The following is a 9,568-nucleotide window of genomic DNA, read 5'->3' on the forward strand; positions in this document are numbered from 1 at the left end:
ACAAGTAGCGTTTTACTTTTTTGTTGAATAACTGTTATCCGTAAGACATTACTTCGTCTATGATCGCGTCCATAAAATCTTGTGCCAATCGCTTTTTATTCTTCGTCTGGCCATCTTCCGTGCCCTCAGTCACGATAAAAGATCTTGTCAAAGATCCTCTCATGATGGCGCGGACAATGTAGCATCCCAAAGACACTTATTTCTCCTCGATTCCGTGAGTTCAGGGAGATATTCAAGTATGTTATTATACGAAAATTGTTGCTGGGAGAGCTTCAGCCTTGAAATTATTATAGCCCACCCAATTCTCACTGGATTCATTCAAAGATAATTGAATGAGGTGCCTGTACCGTAGGGTCTTACAACAAGCGGTTCTTTCTTCCATTAAAGAGAGCTATGAAGGAACGAAGTTCAGAGTTTATTCACAACAACATTGGACTGCATTTAACAAACAAGAACAAGCCTGCTAACATTCTCGTGTAGTTTCGGCAGCATCGCATTCGAAACCATCATGACAAAACTCGAGTGTTTATTGTTCATTTTCGAGCTACAGTTGTATATGTATGGGTCGAAAATGGTTGTATATGTCCCGCTATTGCTTTTTGCAGAACATTATTCGAATTTACATGTCGTTAACAACGCTAATTGTGAGTAACAGAGAAATGATGTACGTATTTTCACTATAAATTCTCATGCTATGCAACATTTTAACAGGTTGAAGTTTTCAGTAGAAAACAATGATCTTAGATTCACAACAGAATTAATTTCTTCAAAAAAATTTTTTAAAGCCAATGTATTCATATTTTTCATAACCACACTACTGCATTTTTTAAATACAGTAAAAATTTTACCAATAAATTAATTTCCGTTGCGCAGGTTTTAAATGCATAAAGTTTCTTTCTTGTGAAAGAAATATCCTCATAGTAAAATTGTTACGGGTTCTTTTCGCACAATTAATTACAGAAATACTTTTCGCTTCGTCATATATTCTTATGATTATTTATTTTTTACCACCAAAAAAAGGAAATTGGACATTTGATGATTCGTTAAATAAATGTTTTAAAATTCCTAATGCTTGCAGAGAATATTGCTTCTTAAAAAAAGGAAGGCCAATTTTTTCAGTATCATCTTTGCTCTGAGAACATTATGAGCCAGCGAGGTGATTCCCAAGTCGATCCAGACGGCGGAAAACCGCAGCGCCTGGAAGCTTTGATTTTCAATAACGTAATCCGATTTCGATGCTGCCGGCAAGTCCCAAACCTTTCTTCAATAATATTACAGCAAAAATTACTTTGAAAAATCTTGCCTCCCTCAAGCAAATGAGCTGCTACTTCATATAGCCTTCATGGGATATCAAACAGCATGATTTCCTAAGGTCTCATCGAAAATATTTTTAATCTCACTATTAGCTGATAATGAATTTATGTCAAAAAAAATTCGGAAAAAAGAAGATGTACAGGTAATGTTGCAAAACATATTCCAAACTCCGACCAGATGAGAGCGTTAGCGTGTATTATTGCACGATATTATTTCAGTGTTGCTCCAAAAAAAATTGTGTACTGATTGTATTATGTCAGTTAACTAACACGTGAAAATTTAGTTACAAAGTATCATTCGTCAGTTCCCCTATAATTAATTTTCGGTCCTACTATTATACAATTATACTATAATTGTATAAGCTTCTGATGCAGGGACGATGAACGTTCGCCCAGCACGTAAATTAGCGACTCTATGACCACTTTACGCTCTGTTTATCTGAGCGAAGTGAGCGCCTGATTAGAATGCGGTAAATTCCCTGGCGGTCGTAGGGCGACCGAGAAGCGCGCGCGTATTAGGCACCTAATACCTTCCTGGGCCCATACTTTCAAAAAATGTTGAGAGATCGTAATTTCATCAGCCAATCATTGACGGCCTTTCAAGCAAAATCCACCAATCATAGACAAGAAAATAGAACGTAAGTACTTACGTTCACTTAGCGAGTTTTGAAAGTATGGCTCCTGGGCAGGCGCGGCCGAGTCTGAAATCAGGCTCCCTCCTCCCCCATTTATTAAATTAACTACGTTGCCTTGTGCATATTCCTGCACAAACGCCTGGACTAGAAAAAAAGCAGAGATGAAAATGCATTGACGTGGCACAATAATGAAATTGGTGAAGGAATGTCTTGCCCATCTCGACAAAGAACTGCAGCCAGTATAGTACTGGCTGAAATTCTGGTGCTGGTTAATATGACTTTCAAAGTTGTTAATAAATTTCTTGCTTCTATTTGTTAGCATCCGCTCCATTATGGGAGGGAAAATTACTTTAACAGTACACAAAATCTCACTTTAACATACGCTCAACATTCTCAAACATTTATCAGAACCAAAAATTCCCCAACATTCGCTAGGGCTCAACATTCTCCAACATTCACAGCATTTAATGTTCTCAAACATTATACAGCCAGTGAAAAATATGCCTTACCATTCATTCGTACCAAACATTCTTTCACATTGACCAGTATTTAACAATCTTACATATTCACCAGTTCCAAGTATATACTCGGATTCGACAGTATAGAGTACATACGACAGTACATCCTATCGAAATAATATTCACAAGCAAATGAATCAGTAGGCCAATGTATCTACGAGGCTCAATTTTAAGACATTGACTTGAATTAGAACTACCCTCCTATTATCATGGCTCTGCTCAAATATGGTAGCCAATTTTCCCCTTTCCAGCGATGGAATACTTAAAATATTATGAATTGTTCGCGGTAAAGCAATTTAAGGTAATACTCGCATTCCTTTTCTTGCTACGAAGGGTTACATCCGGAATTCTTTGCTAATGACTTGCCACGAAAATGGCTCGATGGCTACTTCAGAAATCTAATATACCTGATGATACAATTGAATAAAGTACATCGTCATAGAAAAAGTGCTCCTCACTAACTTGGCACCTAAATTAGTCCGAACTGAACTACTTCCCACTACTCAAAGCCCAACAGTCTCAGGCACGGGTAGTTGATAACCCCAACTTCTACATTGTACCCCAAGTAAAATGCGGATTATTTTGGTATCCCTGCCACTGAAACGTGGGTGTTTTTCTAAACACTTGCAATAAGTGTTACAATAACGTACAGAAATGCACGTTCGTACGTTCATGTACGCGCATCGTAAGCTAGTTGAACAAGCGTAACGAAGCATGATGAAGATAACGCAATACATGCGTGTTAGCTAAACGCGCGCAAAGGTCGCGTGTTGATGGACACGCTTGCGCAAATGCTTGCTATCCAACAAATTAGTTCAAAATTTTTTTCCCAAAAGTATCGAAGAATTTAGTGTGAGCAAAAAGCACTGAAATCAAGCGTGTTGAAGATTTCAGTGACGCACGCGTGTAGACGTGACGCACGCGTGTAGAAGTTCGTATGCATGCACACGCATTGTCGGAGTTTCTGAATCAGGGGCTGATCACGCTCGCGCTGAGAACTCATGCCAGCTACTGATCAGGGTTAGCTGTCTAATGTCAATTCGGCCATCGGGCATGCGACTCCCGAAAACGGCTCCTAATTAGCAACCGAATATAGTAAGCGGCTGATTAGCGTCTGATTTGCCTCTAGGGCGACTGAGGCAAATCAGACGCTCCGGTACCTCTGAACGGGATTAGAATTTCGACTGGCTTGTTGTGTTGTTATACAGACGCTTATTCTGCGTTCTTCATTTTAAGGATAATATTAGTTTTGTAAATTTTTTTCCACACACCTGGCCTTCCACTCAGTTCATATTTAGGTGCCTTTTTATTCGAAACATCGTATATCAACCGGTCAAAAAGGTTATGAGTCATTTTTTCTGCGATCAGCTCTAACATTGTGAAAAAATTCAAAGAAATTGCTTCAAATAAGCAAGTTACAAGTCTATCCGTGCAATTAGTCATGGTTGACCAGTATACGTTTTTCTTCATAATTTATCAAGATTTTTGCTTTTTAATAGTTGCTTCTCAGAACATCATCAAAAAAACGCACGAAGAAAATTAAAATAATTGCACCGTGCATTATTTCTTTCATAAAATAACAATTGAAGTAACTTCGATATTTAAAGGGGTTAAGTATGTAAGCTCTGAACGCACTAAACGTCAGTGGTGCCTCGTCGGATAAGTAAAATTTGCCTCCGAAGGCGTCAAACGTCAGTTTGCCTCGTTGGATGAATTAAATCTGCCTGTGAAGACGCCAAACGTCAGAGGTGCATCGTCGGATGAATTAAAAATGACGCCGAAGACGTCAAACGTCAGTGGTGCATCTTCGGATGAATTAAACCTGCCTCCGAAGACGCCAAACGTCAGTGGTGTCTCGACGAATGACTTAAACCTGCCATCGAAGACGTCAAACGTCAGTGGTGCATCGTCGGATGAGTTAAAAATGACTCCGAAGACGCCAAACATCAGAGGGGGGATTGTCGGATGAATTAAACTTGCCTCCGAAGACATCAAACGTCAGTGGTGCGTCTTCGGATGAATTAAACTTGCCTCCGAAGACATCAAACGTCAGTGGTACGTCTTCGGATGAATTAAACTTGCCTCCAAAGACGTCAAACGTCAGTGGTGCGTCTTCGGATGAATTAAACCTCGCATTTCGTTGGAGTCGCAAAACTTGCCTTCTCTTTAATGGCGCTTTAAAGTGAGCCAAAGCCCAGGCCACACTAAGGCTTCTGAAAATATAAATGCGGCTTGGCAGGGCTTGTTGACTCAATTTAAAACAGTTAATGAGGCTTGGATATGGATACTCAACGATATGGAGGCTCAATGATATGGAGACTCGACGATATGGAGACTCAACGATATGGAGACTCGACGATATGGAGACTCGACGATATGGAGACTCAACTGCGAGGGAATGGAATTTCTAGCTCCGCATTGTTACTAGAACGAGTTTTGTGATGAATCTCCAATTGAAAAATGACCCGTAAATTTAAGCATAATGAATTATTACTTGGAATTTCAATCGTGAATGCTATGGATGAAGAATGTTGTAAATCGTGAAAAATTTTCGGGCTCTAACATCTCTTGGCTAACGGATGAATTAAGCCTGCCTCCGAAGACGTCAAACGTCAGTGGTGTCTCGACGGATGAATTAAATCTGCCTCTGCAGACGTCAAACGTCAGTGGTGCATCTTCGGATGAATTAAGCCTGCCTCCGAAGACGTCAAACGTCAGTGGTGCATCTTCGGATGAATTAAACTTGCCTCCGACGACGTCAAACGTCGGCGGTGCATCTTCGGATGAATTAAACCTGCCTCCGAAGACATCAAACGTCAGTGGTGTCTCGACGGATGAATGCCATAGCATACCTCGCATTTCGGTGGAGTCGCAAAAACTTGCCATCTCTTTAATGGCCGCTTTAAAGTGAGCCAAAGCCCAGGCACACTAAGGCTTCTGAAAATATAAATGCGGCTTGGCAGGGCTTGTTGACTCAATTTAAAACTGTTAATGAGGCTTGGATATGGAGACTCAACGATATGGAGACTCAACGATATGGAGGCTCAATGATATGGAGACTCAACTGCGAGGGAATGGAATTTCTAACTCCGCATTGTTACAAGAACGAGTTTTTTGATGAATCTCCAATTGAAAAATGACCCGTAAATTTAGGCTTAATGAATTATTACTTGGAATTTCAATCGTGAATGCTATGGATGAAGAATGTTGTAAATCGTGAAAAATTTTCGGGCTCTAACATCTCTTGGCTATATTTATCACACAATTGATAACGACACTTTTTTTACCATCATCATAAAACAAAGTTGATTGAACAAATATTTGACATGTCGATACCACGAAACTCTTCTTGGCGAGGCACGTTCAACACTCCGATAAAACGGTCATTTATAGTTATGAGGTTATGAGGAAACTAATCATGAATAAATTTTCCATTAATTGCCAAGATTTTATTCGATCCTTTGCTCTACGTTTATTTGACCCTCATTTTTCCTCACGCGAATATATTCATAGATGACTTCTGTGAAGATTCAGAAAACATATAAGTGAATTACAAAAATTCGTTTGACGTTTTTCTGACGTTTGTTTAACGAGGCAAGCGATTTTCCGGCTGTTAAATGCACGAGGTCGACTGCGGAGGCTCCATCAACTGACGGACTCCTGTCAGCAAAGTTCGGCCGGAACGCAAAACGCAATTTAAAGAATTACGAAGATTAAAATATTCCCGCGCATGGGACTTTGAGCTGTAACTGCAATAAAAAAGTTATAACGATGAACCGAGTTAGATGGCGGAGTTGGGAAAAGCATGGGCTTGCAATGCCTAAAAAAGTAATCATCATTTCACAGGTCAATTTGAGGGCGAAAATTCGGGATTAATTTGAAGAATAGTCTTTTGGTTCGTGGTGAATTTAATGGTGAATAATCTTTGCGCTGCCTATTTATCTCAGAATTAATGTTTCGTGTTGCTTTTTATGGTAAAGTACTGTTTCGTGATGCATTCAGTTCAGCTGTTTCGAGCTTAATTCAATTGTGAATAACTGTTTCATGACGAATTAAATTGAGTTTTTTTCTAATTATATAAGCAGTTAACGGCTAATCCGTGCCATTTCTAATTGTACACGGGTCTGCGGTTACTTCAATTGTGTATAACTCCACCGTTGAGAGTTCTACAGAAGCAAGTTAGTTCAAGTTTGGTACATTCAAGTATGGAAGTTAAAAACTTCCAAAGTAAGTTCAAATTTAAATAAATGTCTCAATTAGGGTAATTTTTTCTTGAAATAATCTCACTGTGGTGAGTTTCACCATGAATACTAAACCAGTGGTGAGCTTATGAGTAACTACAAACTATATCAGTTTGGATACCACCAACCAAGCTCAGCATTCACCTGCAGTGAGTAAGTCTTCTAAGATGAAGGGTTCTTCGATTTTCAATATAAAGTCTCAGGATAATTAAAAGATCTCAAAATTCTGAGCTCTGAATATGGCATTATTAAAAGCAATAATATTAAAATTGATCAAGCATTTTGATAGCATTAGGTATAGTATAAATAATCTCTCTCATAATATCCTTTATAATAATATAAGTGATATCAATAATATAAGAAATCTTAATAAAAAACGTATTAAAATTCAACTTTAACCTGAAGGAAGGCAAAACGTTGATACGAAAATCTCGTTCGTAAGAAACTGCAACTCGTGTAATGGCCGGTGACCTCTGCCTGTGGCTAGTAAGTCTTATCCGAATTTGTAGACATAAGGATATGATAGAACTCCTTTATTTATTGAATATGTTTATTCAGCACATAAAAGATATCAGTGACTCTTAAAATTGCATGTAAACCATCTTTCATCGACGTTTCAGGGCTAATTAATTCTTAAAAACAAGTATGTGAGTGTGACAAGCGTATTCGATGATTAGATTTCTAAAGATGAAATAATCTTACTAATTAACATTATATTGTGGACGAACACGTTCGATGTCGCGGCAGAGAGTTGCAGCTTAAGCGGTTGAGCTACAATTAAAGAAATTCGATTCAGCTGCAGATAAGTTAATCTCATGGCTCGAAACTCTGAATGTTTACTTTTCTTTTACCCCAAACCTGCACAAATAAATAAAATTTGCTCTCTATTTGCACTCAACCAACCCCCTTTATAGAACAATTGGCTCACTGAGCTTTATTCCCACTAATTTGAAGGTCACAGGTGGATTTCAAAATGGATCCTAAACCATTCACGTCAATCACTACATATACATATAATAACCACCACTTGAACAGAAGAGTCACGTCTATGTAATGAGGACTTAATTCACATATATAAACTGCTATCATTCTTGGAAAACTAATCTCAATTTATTTTCAGCCTGAAGATTTTTCTGAGTTGTGCAAAAAAGTTGGTACGTCATCAACGAATATTGTGGTGGTGATGGCGTTAAGTAAAATAGCTTGTGCTGTTAGCCTTGACCTTTTTTCATCCCCCTGCCTAACCGTTACCACGTTTTTGATCACTGTTAAAAAAACTGCAAAAATGAATGGCTCGAATGACGTTACAGTGACCGGGTTTTAAGCAGGACATTTTACTGGAAAAACGTATTTTCCTCGCACTACAATCATAAAAATGTTAGCCCAAACTACAGAGAATCAGAGGTTAAAACTACGAAGAAATTAAATACCGCGGCGGGCGGTCGCTCTTCTCCAGTCAGGCACGCTACCACCCGAGCAGCTGTGCTCAGTGAAATCTATGAGTAATACGTTGAACATACTCATGATTAAGCTTTTTTAATTTTTATTAATGTGTAGATCAATTTTGGCTTTTTAACCTTACGAGTGCCTCGAAAAAATAAATTACAGTTATTTACCCGATTCATCGACGAGTAACCTTAGTATAATATTCATTTGCCAAATTAGAATTAAAGTAAGATAAAGCCATCAAATTTTTGGTACGCTTAATGAACTTTCATTAGCTTCATCGAACCAAACAGAAAAATGGTTTTACCTAACGAGAAAAATATTTTTTTACTTCTCTTAACAAGAGATTTATATTCTATCAGTCTTCAAAGACTTCTCTTTACTCCAGTGCATTTGAACTTAGCCCAATTTTTAATTCGATTTTTTCTTCAAACGGTTTACCCAGCTGAAGTCTAATTAACTCGAACCACGCTAAAGAAATAGGTTTCAAATATGTGTACAAAAACCGGCCAGTCTCTTACTGCATATAAAAAAACTTGCACACACACACCTGAAAACTTAGTTGCTGTAGCTAAAAATATGAAATTCTAAGAATTTAGAACGTCAGACACTCAATTGTCGAAATATTTCAGTCTAGCATGTAAGGTGGCGCGGACCATGGAAATATCACCCAACACAATTGAGGCTCGATGAGACTAACACTAAACACCATATTTAAACTTTATTATAGAGAATATGTGACAATCATTTCCTAAAAAAAGTATTGAATTTTCTCCGCCGTTTTCTGGAACAGGGTACAGTTCAGATTTTTTATTGCAGACTGTGTAAAGTACTGCTATTTTGTTCACAACCTGGCCACAGTATAACGCCAGTGGGCCATTTATATTTAAGGCGTTCCAGCGAAGGGAGCTCACAATCTTTCGCTCGCTATAAGTCTGAGGCCATCGTCTAATTTAAACAAGGAATGCTACATTTCAATGTCAGTTGTGTCATTAATAACTGTGTTGCACAAGTAATGAAACTATTTAATTTTAAAAAGTCCTGGCATCGAAAGGATTTATTATTTAAGTTTTCGAATTACCTGACATATTACATGTACTCCCAATAACATATGTAACAAGTCTTGTGAAGAAACTGTTAATTTTGCTATTTATACACTTGTCAATTATTATGGACACTGCTGAGAAAAATGACATTCAACTTGCATACACGACCATAATTTCAAAACTTGCAATCGCCATGTTCAAACAAAAAAATAAAAACTGGTCTGCCTATTTATACACAGCGGGTTTTCACGTCTAAACCTTTTATTTTTTGTGAAACGAGCACGAAGAGCATTTATACGCCGATAACGAGCGATTTATATTCTATCAGTCTTCAAAGACTTCTCTTTACTCCAGTGCATTTAAACTTTT

The sequence above is a fragment of the Hyalella azteca genome, unplaced genomic scaffold (genome assembly GCF_000764305.2).
Source record: "Hyalella azteca isolate HAZT.00-mixed unplaced genomic scaffold, Hazt_2.0.2 contig11457, whole genome shotgun sequence".
Classification (NCBI taxonomy): Eukaryota; Metazoa; Arthropoda; class Malacostraca; order Amphipoda; family Hyalellidae; genus Hyalella; species Hyalella azteca.